Source organism: Phoxinus phoxinus (genome assembly GCF_949152265.1).
Source record: "Phoxinus phoxinus genome assembly, chromosome: 18".
Lineage (NCBI taxonomy): Eukaryota > Metazoa > Chordata > Actinopteri > Cypriniformes > Leuciscidae > Phoxinus > Phoxinus phoxinus.
The window spans coordinates 5,747,839-5,763,894 of NC_136893.1; positions in this window are offsets into that span (position 1 = coordinate 5,747,839).

The following is a 16,056-nucleotide window of genomic DNA, read 5'->3' on the forward strand; positions in this document are numbered from 1 at the left end:
CAACATGAACGTTCTGATTAAAAAATAGGCGGGAAATTCCATGTGACAGTTACAACTAAAGAACCATTTTCTCATAATCAACATGATCCAAGAGAGGGAAAACAAACAAACAGTTTTTCTCACAGAGATCCGCCTGAGGGGGAGGGGGGCGCGCGGGGTGGGGGGGTGGGGGTCTTCATTAGAGCATGTGCTTATTAATCTTCTCTAATTGCAGGTTTCTGTTTCTCAAACTGCGGCAGCTGGATTTTTATCATTTGTCATGTGTTTCGAGTCCAGCTGGCCATCTACAGCTCTGGTGATACCACATCTATGAAGTAATGACCCAAAAAATTACAAAAAAATGCATTATTTCATTATTTACTCGCCCTCATGTTGCTTCAAACCTTTCACACAGTTCTTTGCCATTCAATGACGGCACTCAAGCTCCTAAAAGATCCAAGAAAAACCAAAAATCACCATAAAAGTATTTCACACAATTTGTGCTCTATACTACTTATTGTATGACTTCAAAAGCAACAAATCAGCATATTTGAATGATTTCTGAATGTACAAATCCAATCATTTGACTATTACACGAGCGTTTATATCTGCGTTTCTAAAATTGAGGTCATGGAAACATGCAATCTGCTTTAGATGCATTTTAAGTTGCAGTCCACGTGTTGCACAAAGCTGGAATGCTCTTTTGGGAAGGAATGCATCATGCAGGAATAATTGCCCTCATCCCTCTCTGGGCACTCAGTTAAAAGAGATTCAGATGGTTTGTAATCTCTCCTCACCACCCCTCCTCCTATGAAAGACAGAGCGAGAGGGGGGCTGGGTGTGTTTGACTTGGGAGAGCTAATGGGTCAGTGGAGGGTGGGGACATCTACACACCCGCAAAATACAAACAAGATTAGTCGAATGCTTCACAATCAAATTCAAATGGATCAAAATATGTCGGGAAAAAGGTGCTGGGTTCTGTTATAGTATCTCAAATTTCGGGATGCTGATCAAAGATTGAACTCTACTGGCCTGTTCATGTTGCCAAAGGTCAGCATTATGGCAAAACTATGCAGACATGTTCATTAGCTGCGAGTCATCTTTCAGAGTGGTCACATGGGTTGGCCTAACTTTTCACATCACATGATCAGCCGTTATTGCAGCGGGCGATCATGTCTAGACTCATATCACTAGTAGAGCATGACGTTTATAAATTTGATTTTAGTGCCAAATTGTGAAGTGTTCAACCCAATCATTCTCTTCTAAACTGGGTATTTTTTAAATATTTGCACAATGAATGGTGACATTTTATTTTACAGTATCATTGTTACACACATTACATGTAGTTACATAGTAATAACTATGAATGATGCATAATTACATGCAACTAACCCCAAACCAACCCTGATCTGAACCCCATAGTAAGTACAGGAAGTTACTTAAAATTACTTAGTACTTAAATGTATAATTACAGTGTGTGTGTGTATATATATAATTCTAAACTATAATAACTCTAGTAAGAAATGTCTTTAAGACAAATATATATATAAATAATTATAATGTATATATTTTTGTATATATATATATATCAATTTTACACTTACACATATAAAATCTTGATTTTTTTCATTACACTTTTATCATTTTACTATTTTTTAAGTGTAACAATTTTTCAATATATTTATTTTTTATATCTCAACATTTCTTTAATGATTTAATTTTGAGAAATTTGGCCCTCCATAATTTAGGGCTGCCAAAGTTAATTTGCTTAACTTAATGTCTTTCTGTTTTCTTCAGCAAAACACAAAGATATTTTAAAAATTATTACATTTGACAAAACGGAAAAATGGGAAAAGTCCATATGAGGCGAGTAAATATCAAAATTTCCATTTCCCTTTAACATGTTAATCTAGTTTATTTACCCATTCCAAACTATCCCAGTAAAGTACAGGATAACGGCTTGAGCGGTGATATTTAGGCATTTGGCTAGTTGTTTACCAGTTGTTTATATCTGGACTGTGTCCACTTGTAGCTGTGTGTCTCTATATTTGGCCTCTTGATGGTTTGATAAGGCAGTGTTTCTCTGTAACTGTCTGGCATATCGTCACTTCTCACACACACACACACACACACACACACACACACACACACACACACACACACACACACACACACACACACACACACACACACACACACACACACACACACACACACACACACACACACACACACACACACACACACACACACACTTGAGTAGAATGGTGGGAGGTCTGGCGACCCGCCCTGGTGAACACTGGAAGAGGAAGACACTCTTTCTGAGGACACCCCCCCCTCCTCCCCCCTCCATGGATACAATCTGAACTACTTGAATAACCTCATAATTCACATTGAAATTAACATTGTCATCATTTACTCACCCTCAAGTCATGTCAAACCTGTATGACTTTTTTCTGTGAGGCACAGAAGAATGCAAACAAAAATGTTTCTTGTCATAGTTGTATGAGTTTCTGAGTAAATGTGGACCAATGTTGTCTTGGAACAGAATTTCTCTTTAAAAACCTTTGAACTCAAAGGTTTCTAAAACATAATATTCACAAGTCTGTTGTAAGGAACCTTTGATTTTTCATATTGACAAAATGTAATAGCCTATTGTATTGATTTGTGTAGCCTAATTAAATCTCTTATTATGTCCGTATGCCAAAAAAAAAAGAATATAAAAAAAGGTTATCTTTCTAATATTCTGATTGCACAAAAAATTTGTTAACCTAGCTGTATTATGAAACATAATGTTATTTGTCTCAGTGGGATTCTATCATATGTCCATGAGGTGTGGCATGTGCTCATATATATATATATATACAGAGCAGCAGATCCATGTGTCAGTGTTGTGGATTCAAACTCTCTTGCTTTCTCACAGCACTACTAGTGGCGGATTGGTGTAACTGCAAGGCTGTGTTGCGTTACAGAAGACCTTCCAGTGCATTATAATGGAGCTTTTCTTTCTGGCTGTATAACAATATACCACAATTACCTTTAGAGAAACTTGTGTCACTTTAAGTCTATGGCCTTATGAGTTTCAGTTTCAGCTTAAAGGGATAGTTCACCCAAAAATGGAAATTCTGTCATCATTTACTCACCCTCAACTTCTGCCAAATCTGTATGAGTTTTATTACTCTGCTGAACACAAAAGATGATATTTTGAAGAATGTTGACTCATTACATGCAAAGTGAGATATTTCAAGCCTTTATTTGTCATAATTTTGATGATTATGGCTTACAGCTTATGAAAACCCCACAAATTCAAAATTAGAATATTGCAAAAAGGTTTTCATGAGCCATAATCATCAAAATTATAACAAATAAAGGCTTATAATATCTCACTTTGCATGTAATGGGTCTATATAATATATTAGTTTCACCTTTTAAGTTGAATTACTGAAATAAATGAACTTTTGCACGATATTAAACATTTTCGAGTTTCACCTGTATATCACCTGTATACAGGAAAACTTTTTAATAATGACAACCAAAATTTAGTTAATGTCCAAATGGTGTCAGCAATTCCATTACTATTCCTTAAGAATGTATTTAACGAGGCAAGGCAGTATTTGCAACTTATATTATTATAAGTCACAATACTTCACCTCCAAGATCAAGGCGTGAAATCTGAATTTTTAGCCCTCAAAGCTAAACTGCCGTAACTTCCTGATTCTCAGCCTCTTTGACTCGACAGTGAAAGGTGTCAAGCTTCTGATCCCGAATCCTCCACAGACCGGCCTTCTGACTGAGCTCACACCCCCGCTGAGGAGATAATTAAACAATTTCAAGGACAATAGATGGGCTCTGCCTCCCCCGACTGTGTAGCGCTGCCTTCCTGCCAAAGCTGCACAGTTGTTCTGGATTAGACCCCCTCCCAAAAAAACTGATGAAAGATCAAGACCAACAAATCACTACTTGTTGTGATTTCCTCAAGTCAGTGAAGTCTGTCTTCTTAAAATACAGGTTGAAGGGTTCAAGACTTCTTCTTCTTCTTTGCTGGCATTGATTTGGGATTTTAATTAGGAAATTAGCTTGTTAACCTTTTCTTTTTTGGAGTGACTGGAGACGTGAGGAGTGTTTAGTGCGCTTCATGGATGACCACACTGTAATCGCACTTGAATTCGGCCATCATTCGAGCGTTGGGAAACAGTGCTTCTCTTGATATAGCTGACTGCACATACGAGCCATGTATAATTACTGCCCGGTCCTGTGTGAACTTGTGCACAAAATGTGTCCCACCACAAAGAAAGCGAGATGGAAATAACTAATGCTTCCCTTCACAAACTGTGCAATTAACACCTTGTTAAAGGTGCGTAAGGCCTTACATATGGAAACTATTATACAGGCGTAAGTTTGAGCGTCTCTCCAAAAGTCATTACATTTTCTAATCCGGGGGAAATCATTTCAGTTTTAGCACATTTTTATGATATACTTTGTCTTTAAGGACAGGATTTTATTGTTGTGTAAAATACTGTAAGCGCCTTAAAATGATTTTTGACTTGATGACACTGATTTTTCACAAAAATATGCATACATATAGCACACAACTGTTATCTTAAAAAAAAAAAAAAAAAAAAAAACGCATTGTCTACGTACACTAAGTGCAAATAGCCCGCCTTGTTGGCAGAGGCTCCGCCCACTGACGTCTGATTGGGCCAGACAAAAGTACGAAAGACTCAGTATTGAAAATGAAAGAAAAAAAATATTCGAAAAGTGGAAATAAAGTTTCTAACATGTTATAATAAAGTGTTTATCAGTATAGGGAGGGCTTTATTGTCCCAATAAGACGGCATCCATTTGATAATTTTAATAAATATAATCATTTACATTTAATGTTATTATTGTACACAGTTTAATGCACAACACTGAGGTGCAAATAGCTAACAGTATCTGCACTTACACTACTATTTTTAGTGTAAATAAAATCTAGCCGCTGCCTATATATTATATATATATATATATATATATATATATATATATATATATATATATATATATATATATATGCATTAATTTACAGGTGAAAAAGTTAATTTATTTCAGTAATTCAACTTAAAAGGTGAAACTAATATATTATATAGACTCATTACATGCAAAGTGAGATATTTCAAGCCTTTATTTGTTATAATTTTGATGATTATGGCTTACAGCTTATGGATTTTTTTGAATTTGGGGTTTTCATAGGGTGTAAGCCATAATCATCAAAATTATAACAAATAAAGGCTTGAAATATCTTGATTTGCATGTAATGAGTCTATATAATATATTAGTTTCACCTTTTAAGTTGAATTACTGAAATAGATGAACTTTTGCACGATATTCAAATTTTTCGAGTTTCACCTGTATATATATATATATATATAGTAAAATGACATAATGTTTTTAAAAATATAATTATTTACAATTACTTTATATAAAAATCATATATATTTAAATAATTGAATATAATACAGAATAATAAAGGAAGCTGACTTAAGTGTTCAGTCATTTAAAAGTTTAAAGAGGCCCACTTTGAAAAGAAAAAGTCCGATGACAAATCTTCCGTCAACTTCCGCTTCGCCCTTTTATCTTAAGCTGTTCTTCACCATGCCAAGAGGTTTCATATCCTGACTCACAGCAACTCAGGCATAAAATTGATGTTACCTATTCAGATGCTGACCCTTTGACTGGCCGTTTAGACTCGGTTTATAGTGCTCATTACATCCTGACTAACAGTCCAGGCACGAGAGAGTCCGTGGAAAAGAGCAGAAGCTGTGAAGTCTGAATGTTAAACGGTGACATTAGAATAAACCTGTAGGCCATGCTTACAAACTGCACTCGCTTATTCCCCGAAGTGGGAGGCTGGAATCCCAGAGTTGCTAATTGGCTTTACTCACAGAGAGGAAGCGTGTTCAGATGTGTCGGCTGAAGTCCCTAAGTGAGATTTACAGAGTGAAGGACAGATAAAAGTACACAAGGATTGCAGGGGATTTATCTTTAAATGGAAGATTCGGAAACTAGAAAATGTGTGTTGTTGACCTAATAAAAAAAGATAAGAATTCAATAAGAATATTTCTTAATATGTGACCCTGGATCATAAAACCAGTCATAAGTCGCACGGGTTTATTTGTGGCAATAGCCAACCATACATTGAATTGGTCAAAATGATCGATTATTCTTTTATACCAAAAATCATTAGGATATTAAGTAAAGATCATGTTCCATGAAGATATTTTGTAAGTTTCCTACCGTAAATATATAAAAAACATATTTTTGTGAGTGAATGCAGCACAATCGTGAACATAAATGCACAACTTTAAAGGAGATTTTCTCAATGTTTCGATTTTTTTGCACCCTCAGATTCCAGATTCACAATAGTTGTATCTCTGCCAAATATTGTCCTATCTAACAAACCATACATCAATGGAAAGATTATTCATTCAGCTTTTAGATGATGTATAAATCTCAATTTAAAAAGAAATTACCCCTGTGACTGGTTTTGTGACTAACAACTAATAACAAGAATGTAACAACTGATAGGCTACTATTAATATGTAACACACACAAAAAAAACATAAGCACTAATCATTGTCCAGTTTGTGTCCAGTATTTTCAGTATCTGACATCTCATTAGGTGTCAGACTAGTTTCATTACGCCTGAGCAATAAAACGGTCAAACATTAATTTAGGAAAGTTCCGACCTAAATATTTCCCAGATCGTGACTTCCAGACTATTACCACCTACATAGACCCTGAACCCAGAAGATTAATCTGTCCAGGAATCCCGTTGGCCGAGGTGTTGACACCCAGTGTCTCATTTGAGCTTTTAGGCCAGTGCTGTTATCTCTCCGGCCAGGGTGCACTTATCAGACAAAAGGGAACTGTATGTAACCAAACACAATAGGAGTGATTGAATGCATTCCTACATTGGTGTCGGGTTACACCAGGCCCTTTTTAATAGATGATATCTGGCCCTGGGGTTGAGTGTCTTGCATATATGCATCTCATCCATTACTAAGAATTGGTGTGGTATTTACATACAAGCATTCGAGGGATTGCTTTCACACAGAGGAAGGAAGGAACCCTATGAATGTTTTAGACAGGTGGAATTGGTCAAGAGAAGCTCAAATGACGTACGACAGGTTGTGTGTTCTCAAAGCAACTGCATAATTCACAAACACACACACAAAAAAAAAGAAAGAAAGAAAAAAAAAGTGATGAGGAACGGGTGTCAAAGCACTTCCGTTCTCCCAACCAAGTGAACGAGGTGCTATTTCGGACTATTGAAGGAGTTCACATGCATGCTGGACACTATCTGGAAAATAAAATAAAATAAAATAAAATAAAATAATTAATTGAATAATTAATAAAATTAAATAAAAAATAAAATTAAATAAATAAATAAAACAGAGGAAACTGTGATACTGTACCATTAAAAAAAATAGGTTAAGAAAGAAAAAGTAATATTATTAAGTAAGGACTGTATTGAAGGAAGTCACATGCACCCCCCCCCCTAAAAAAATAAATAAAAATAAAAAAAATATATATATAATATATAATAAATACATATACATACCTAAAAATCAACACATAAAATTCCTATTTACAAACTAATTCTATCGCATTTTTTTGGGCCGAAGCCAAAAACTTTAAGTTCATGAGAAAAATGTATTTAGCCAAGTGTATCCAAACTTTTCATTTTCAGTGCATTCGGTTTCCAATGCATATCTTCATAAATTTGAAAGAACTCGAGTTAAAGCAGAAGGCACTTTGATAAAGCTTCACAATGGCCACATCATTAAAACGTCTGCCGACTTTCATCCATGAAGAGATCATCAGACCACCAACACATTCATAGTGCAGGTGGGTGGGATCTCATATGCTAATCTGGCAGATGTCCACAGATCTGGACACATTCCAGGCCGCCTATAAAAACAAAGCATCATTCTTCCATCTGGAAGTGCCACTGAGTGTCCACTCGGAGCGACCCAACCTCGGTGTGAATATCAATGAAACGGGGACGATACTTAGTACGCTAATGTGCATGTCTGGAAAAAACTGTCTGGGAATATACATGTTTTTCTTCAAATCTATTCATATGAAAATTGTCTTTTACATAGCTATCAATAGAGTATCAGTTTTGTCTGATGTTTTTCCTTAGATCAAATAAAATCAGAAACAAATTAGACTAGACGAGTGTTAAGTATGAGCCTTAGCAAGCACCAATAATATACATATATTTACTTAGAGATCTACACTGTGATTTTTCCCCCTAAATGAATAATCAATCTGATCACGTATACAAAATATGCATGAAAGATGAAAAATGCACGTCACGTCCCTCTACAGTAATCTGATCCCTCTGACCAGTGTTTAAAGTCCGCAGTGGAAGTTTCCACATCCCTGCTCTTGATGGCTATTATCTGTCCATTCATGCACTCAGGATTCATCTGCTCGTGGTTTCTTTCCCGTGTGCCGTATTGATGAGGTGTTTTCATTATGAGTTCAGCGGGTTCATAGAGATGTTCTGACCAATGACACAATGCCAGAAGAATGGAGGGATGAGAATCGCAAGAAAGTTAACAATTCTGCTTTCTGATCCACTTTTGGTTACGTCATACATATTTCATATAGCATAACATTGCTGAATTATAGTGTATAATATAATAATAAAATGTTTTTAACAATTCATATTAAAAAAGAAAAAAGTATTTATATATCTATATTAGGGCTGTCAAAAGAATAATCGTGATTAATCACATCCAAAATAAAAGTTTGTGTTTACATAATATATGTGTGTGTACTGTGTATAATTATTATGTATAAATACACACACATTCATGTATATATTTCAAGGAATTATTATTTTAAGGAATAATTGCATTTATATACTGTATATACATTTATATAATTTATATTATATATACATATTTTATATATAAATATACAATTTATATATATACATGATTGTGTGTGTTTTTATATATATAAATAATTATACACAGTACACACACATATATTATGTAAACACAAACTTTTATTTTGGATGTGATTAATCGCGATTATTCTTTTGACAGCCCTAATCTATCTATCTATCTATCTATCTATCTATCTATCTATCTATCTATCTATCTATCTATCTATCTATCTATCTATCTATCTATCTATCTATCTATCTATCTATCTATCTATCTATCTATCTATATATATATATATATATATATAATGTCCCATTTAATACAGCAAAATGTGTGTGTGTGTGTAGATGCTTAGTAGTATAACTTTGCTTAATATATTATATAATATACTATAGCATAATAATATATAAATAAAAATACTATATAAATAAAAATATCAATAAATTATCAAATAAAATATTAAAATCTGCGCATTTTTAACCATATAATGCATATGTATATATGTATGTATATATAACAGCAAAAAAAAAAAGCATTTTTGCCACATTCTCCGATGCCAGCTTTATTTGTAGAATCAAATAAGCATTAAGTCAATCATAAGTTGTTTAATAATGTGATGATGCTAGCAGCACAACAAAATAAGTAACTACTCTTATTTAAGCCTCTTCCCACAAGTGCAAACAAATAGTTTGTAAAGTCATAAAAAATTATTTGTTTTTAAAAGTGTTTAAAAAATTTTTTAAAATGGGTTTTCAACACAAATCAAGTGGGAAAAATGAGATTTATGTAAGAAGGTTTGTGCTGACTGAAATAATTCCTACGACAAGAATGGTTAATGGACTAACTGACGCATGCTGGAAATAAAACAGACGGTGCATTGTGTCGTTCTGAAAGAAACAGCGGGACGACACAGAATATTGTTGACCAACAAACAGGCTTTCAAATAAAAGACACAGATTCGTGAGAGGACGAAGCAATTTCCCACTTGCTAATGGTAGTGCTTAATTGCGAACGCTGTTTTTGGTAATCAAACAAGATCTATTAATAAACTTTGGCGTCGTTTTTGGCCTTTTCCGAGCGGCCCTGTTTCCTTTCAGAGATAATGGCTAATGCTACATTTCCATCCTGAAATATCAGCCGTGGCATTTGCTGTCAGCTCCACTGAAGATGCAAGCTTGAATGGGCAGGTAAAGCAAACGAGCTCTTTGAAACGCACACAGTCAGGAGTCAGCGAGAAACACAGTTGGACAATGGGATGAGATGCGTGGAGATCAGATTTCCTTCATGTTTGTTTTCTTAGGATAAGGTATGCCCTGGCAAAGAAAATATTGGCCTTCCTCGTGGCCATCTGTCGAATGTGGTGGAATCTCGAAAAAAAGCCTAATGCTAATTTGTTTTATTAAGCACATGGCTTGAAAAGAGCAGACGCCCTCTCGACTGTTTCATTAAACCGCCCCCCCTTCCCCCAAATCAGACCTATCTGACCATATTCATACTATTCAAAACATGGTTTGGGGTTGCTGAATTTGGATACACATGCTTTTTGACCGAGCCACTGATTTGCATTCATCCAAGGTGGTTTATTTCAAATCGTCTCTCTGGCTAAGAGTGGTTTTGTTCAGTATTTCTTACAGTACGTGAGAAAAATGAGCTAAATGTGATAGTTTCACTCGTGAAAAACCACTGGACTTGTATGGAAGATAACTGGGGATTGAGAGACCAAGTATTGTGAAATGCACAATGTCATCATGACTAAAGATGAAATTGTGAAGCTCGTATTGGGTATAAAGTCACAATTACGAGAAATAAAGTTGCAATTACCTTTGTTGTTGTTGTTGTTGAGGCAGAAACGTGTTCAAGCGGTTTCATTTAAGTATCAGCTCTGTATCAGATGTTTCTCCTGAAATGAACACAAATAAAATGGACATCATAATAATTCAGAACATTTGGTCATGGAAGTTCATATTGGGATCTTTGACATTTGCAGATTTTTAGCAAATCTGTCCATAGTTTGAGATATCTGTGAGAGATTCTTGTTAGAAATGTCTCATTATGCTCTCCATTTAATATTACTGTCCACAGGGTTCTTGACTCAATTTTAAAGAACTCTTAATGCCAAAAAGGTTCTCTATAAGGAATATCTTAAATTATTACTTAATACGTTCATGTTAAATAAGTTATTTCATATACAAACTGCTAAAGTTTAATTCAAACTAAATCCATAAAATGATCCCGTGATGGGAACGGGATTCAATATATGAAGTGCCTGACATAACCATATAGTATGTTTTCTTCTAAGAGTGTTGGATACAATTTGAGATATAAAGAGATCTCTGCACATGTGATGTTTCTTTCCGATGGGAGGAGTCATCAAACGCTAGTGAAAACAAAGGTTGTCTCTTTATGGAGTGTGAGCTATGAGCTTTTGACTTTGCCAACACAACAAAATCTGCTGACTGGAGTAAAATAAGTCACGTCTGAGGCTAAAACTCAATGACAAAGCACATTGTATTTAGAGAAGCAAACAAGCGCACTGCAAACGCACATGCAACCAAACATACATGTTCATGTGCAATTCAAGTTTTAAACTCGGATAGATGCAAAGGCAAAGTAAATCATTTTAATGCGTACAAGGTTTAGATGACTCAGGGATATTTTAGTGTCATTCAGATAAAGCCCCTAAAGGGACATGGTGATGAAAAAAATATGAGATGGGAGGAATAATAATAATTCAATGCTTTTGCGTTCTCAAAGAAACTTTGCGTAGCCTCGAGAAACGTTGTGTTCTCTCACAAAATGTGTGCGTTCCCCAAGAAGCTTTGCGTTCTCTTGCAAAATGTTTGCGTTTCCTTGAGAAAATTTGCATTCTCTCACAAAATATGTGCGTTCTCTCACAAAATATGTGTCTTCTCTCACAAAATGTTTGTTTCCTTGAGAAAATTTGCGTTCTCTCAAAAAATATGTGCGTTCTCTCACAAAATATGTGCGTTCTCTCACAAAATATGTGCGTTCTCTCACAAAATGTTTGTTTCCTTGAGAAAATTTGCGTTCTCTCAAAAAATATGTGCGTTCTCTCAAAAAATATGTGCGTTCTCTCACAAAATATGTGCGTTCTCTCACAAAATGTTTGTTTCCTTGAGAAAATTTGCGTTCTCTCAAAAAATATGTGCGTTCTCTCAAAAAATATGTGCGTTCTCTCACAAAATGTGTGCGTTCTCTCACAAAATATGTGCGTTCTCTCAAAAAATATGTGCGTTCTCTCACAAAATATGTGCGTTCTCTCACAAAATATGTGCGTTCTCTCACAAAATATGTGCGTTCTCTCACAAAATATGTGCGTTCTCTCACAAAATATGTGCGTTCTCTCACAAAATATGTGCTTTCTCTCACAAAATATGTGCGTTCTCTCACAAAATGTTTGTTTCCTTGAGAAAATGTGCGTTCTCTCACAAAAAAGATTGCGTTTTTTCCATCACCATGTCCCTTTAGGCCGGGGCTCCATACATTCACATACTATTATAGTTTTAAATTAGTTTTTATTTTCATATTTTCCATTGTAATTTTAGTAAAAGTTTTAGTAATTTTGTTTTCTTTTTAAATATGTGGTTTTTATTCATTTTGATTTCAGATTTAGTTATTTTAGTACATCAAGTTAAACTAAATGAAAATGAGGAATGTTGCCTTTGCCAACAACAACAAAAAAATATTTTATTTAAACTAACGAAAATGTTTTTATGGTTTTAGTACCAGTTAACTAATAACCCTGGACTGACTATATAAAAGACTAAAATATTCACTGAAAAACACCTCAACAATAAAACGAATATAAGCCAATTGCACTGATAATTCCCATGTTCCCTCTCCCTGCAATTATTTGCATCACACTTTCAGGAGAAAAAAAAAACTCGAGAACAATGGCTCTGATGTTTTACATAAAGTCATTGCATAACAATGGGAGGTTTGTGGTCTTAGGTAGCACTGTATCTCTCTGAATGGCTCTTTCCAAACAAAAAGTGGAGCACCCAGGTCATTACAAATGACATTTCTGGCCAGAGGAGTGGGGTAGAATTCCTTTGTCCATTAAAGCACTTTTATGGGGGTTTAACCGGCACATTCAGATGCTCTTCACTGGCTAAAAATTATACTTATTTTTCTACCCCCCGCGGAACTGTTTTAAAACACTGCCCTGCATCTCAGAAGAACAACAAAAGAGCTGTCACATTGTAATGCTTCCTGACAGCCCAGGATAAGAGGCATAAGAGACAAAAACAACACAACTGTGAATACAGAACAGCCACAAAAGAGATTTGACAAATCAAGACCTGTGAATGGTCTCCTACTAAATGCACAAAAGACAATTCTCTTCTAGAAAAGCATTGCGTATGCAAACAACAGTACTGCAAAATAAAAACACATTGGGGGGATACAATTAAAATAAAAACAATAATATATTTAAAAAAAAATTTTTTATCAGAATGCTTTGCTACACTTAGCAATATTGAATTAAAACAACTTTTTTTGGGATATAAAGTAAAAAAAAAAAAATCTTGCTGAATAAATGATCTGATGTTTTATAGCGCCGTAAAGCATTTCATTGTTTGTTTTGTGTTAAATAACTCAACATTTAAAATAAAATGTTACATTTACATTAAACATATAAATAAAATGACAATTTAAAAGGTCAAACAGTGGCTAAAAAGTCTAAATTAAGTTCATATCCTCATATAACTAATTAAGGATATGAATAATGGAAAATTATTAATAATATTCATGGATAACTTTAGCTATATATATATATATATATATATATATTTAAAATTATCCATTAATATAATTAACCATTATTCATGTGCACACACACACACACACACACACACACACACACACACACACACACACACACACACACACACACACACACACACACACACACACACGCACACACACGACCCTCATCATGACACACAAGCTCTTCCCGAGTTCTTCAATTTCTCATTTGCATATTAAAGCAAGAATTCCCAGCCTCAGTTAAAGACATTAACATGCAATTTACAAGAGCGGAGCCACGGCTTCATAACAAAACACCAAATATTCCAGACATGTCTTTTGTTCTAAGCGCAAGACTCGCCTTTCAATGAGCAAACTCTTTGCAAATAAACCTTATTCATTTATATGGAATTTCATAATCCTTTTTTAATGAAAGGCAGTGTTTGAAGAGGCATAAACGCACACGGTCTGTTGATTACATGGAGCTTTTTTTTTTTTTTGGTGCTCTGTCCTTCTTTTTAAATCTGTTTACCTGAGAAAAACGAACAAGGGAACACATAAAAGAAGCCACTTTGCAAAACACTCCAACCTCTTGGAACATATCAATACTTTGATTTTTCTTCAAGGCTGAGAGATGCTCATATAGGGAGGAGAAATCCATATCAACATTGACTAGACCGGTTAATTACATTAGAGGCCATCTTGAGCCTGTTGGTGATGGCTCATCAAATCGCATGCAAACAAAACAAAAAAAAAAAGGTCAAAAGCATATTGTTATCAAACTGTGAAAGAGGACAGAGCTGTTGCGTCAGTGTCTGATTAAAAGAACTGCTGAGAAGTGGGAAAAGCACACACAAAATGCCCCCGATTGTGATATAAGATCGCACAAAACAACACACAAGTATTGTCTTTCTTTTGGCTTTATTCCCTCTAAAGTGAGGCACTTTCCATGAAAAGGTTCTCCATTACATTTTTAAGGGATCAGAGGCACAAATTCTGCATTTTGCTGAACTTTTAGATACGTTACATAATCTTGTGACATAAGAATGAACCTAGAATGAAAAATAGCTTTAAATATCAACGCGGACCTCTTCGATCATTTCTATTCAAATCACATTAAAAAATCTTATAATAATCACGTATTCAAAAATGAATATTAAATTAATCTAACAAATGTTGGTATATATATATACCCTGTGATTTTCAGATATGATTTCCTCCCTATCGTTTAAAAAAATCCCCCCAATTCAACTTAAAAACTTCAAAAGTTCATTTGCTGCCTTACATTTTTAAGCATAGTCACATTGGCTGTACAAGTCGTTTCAACTCATTCTTTTGTCTTAAATTTTGCCTGGTTGAATATTGTATAAGTTCAAGTTGGTTAAATTATTTTGGTGATTTAATGTAATGAAAAAACATGTTGGCATGATAATCTTATTGTTTTTTACAGTGTTACAAACTATAAAAAAAAAAATTAAAGTCCAAGAAGTTAAAATGATCCGAGAAGTAATATCGTTCTGACCTTTTCTACAGCATGGCGGCCAATTCTGATGTAGTTTTATTGGATTTTTTTTTCTTTATGACTTTCAGCTATTTTCTTCTTCTTCCTGTAACCGGACATGTGCAGCACTTTGGGGAAAATGGCAAAATTCAGAATTTTATTGCTGTCAGAATATGTTACATAAATATTTATCAAACATAAATAAAGTAAGCATGAAAAATACCCTGTGTCACTTTGACCCTCTCATTGAAAACCATTAAAAACAAACAATACTCATAATTGATTTAATAATTATGTATATAATTACATTTTAAATATATATATAATGTTAATTGCTAGAAAAAAAACTAAAATCAGGGTTTAAACTGTACCAGATGTGTCCAACACGTTGGTAACGAAACAACAACACCAACCAACCAACAACAACAACAAATCAGTTCATATAAAATGTAGTTTGATGGTCAACATTTTCTGAACGTTAAGCTCCTCCTTTCACTGTCCATTTGTTGCAAAAGAGTCAGGCCTGATTTTCCGCCTTATTTCTGGAAAGTGCCTGCAGTGTTTCCTCAAGGACACCTTTTCTAGATGTGTTTACGCATCTGAATATATGCTTTCTTTAAGCAGCTGTGAAGGTACTTCTGCATTTTGGATGGGGGGGGGGGGGGGGGGGGGGGACTTTACGACCACATTTAAAAGGCTGACATCTCAAACACAGGAAGGAAGGAACCCAGAAGGGCTTTACAGTATCAAGAGGTCCGCTTTAGCTTCCTTTCTCCTTTTTGAACCAGCCTAAACGCCCAACGTTTTCTTTGCCCTTTTCTCAAATGTTTAGGATGAATGAATGCCGTCGTTATAAGAGAGAAAAAA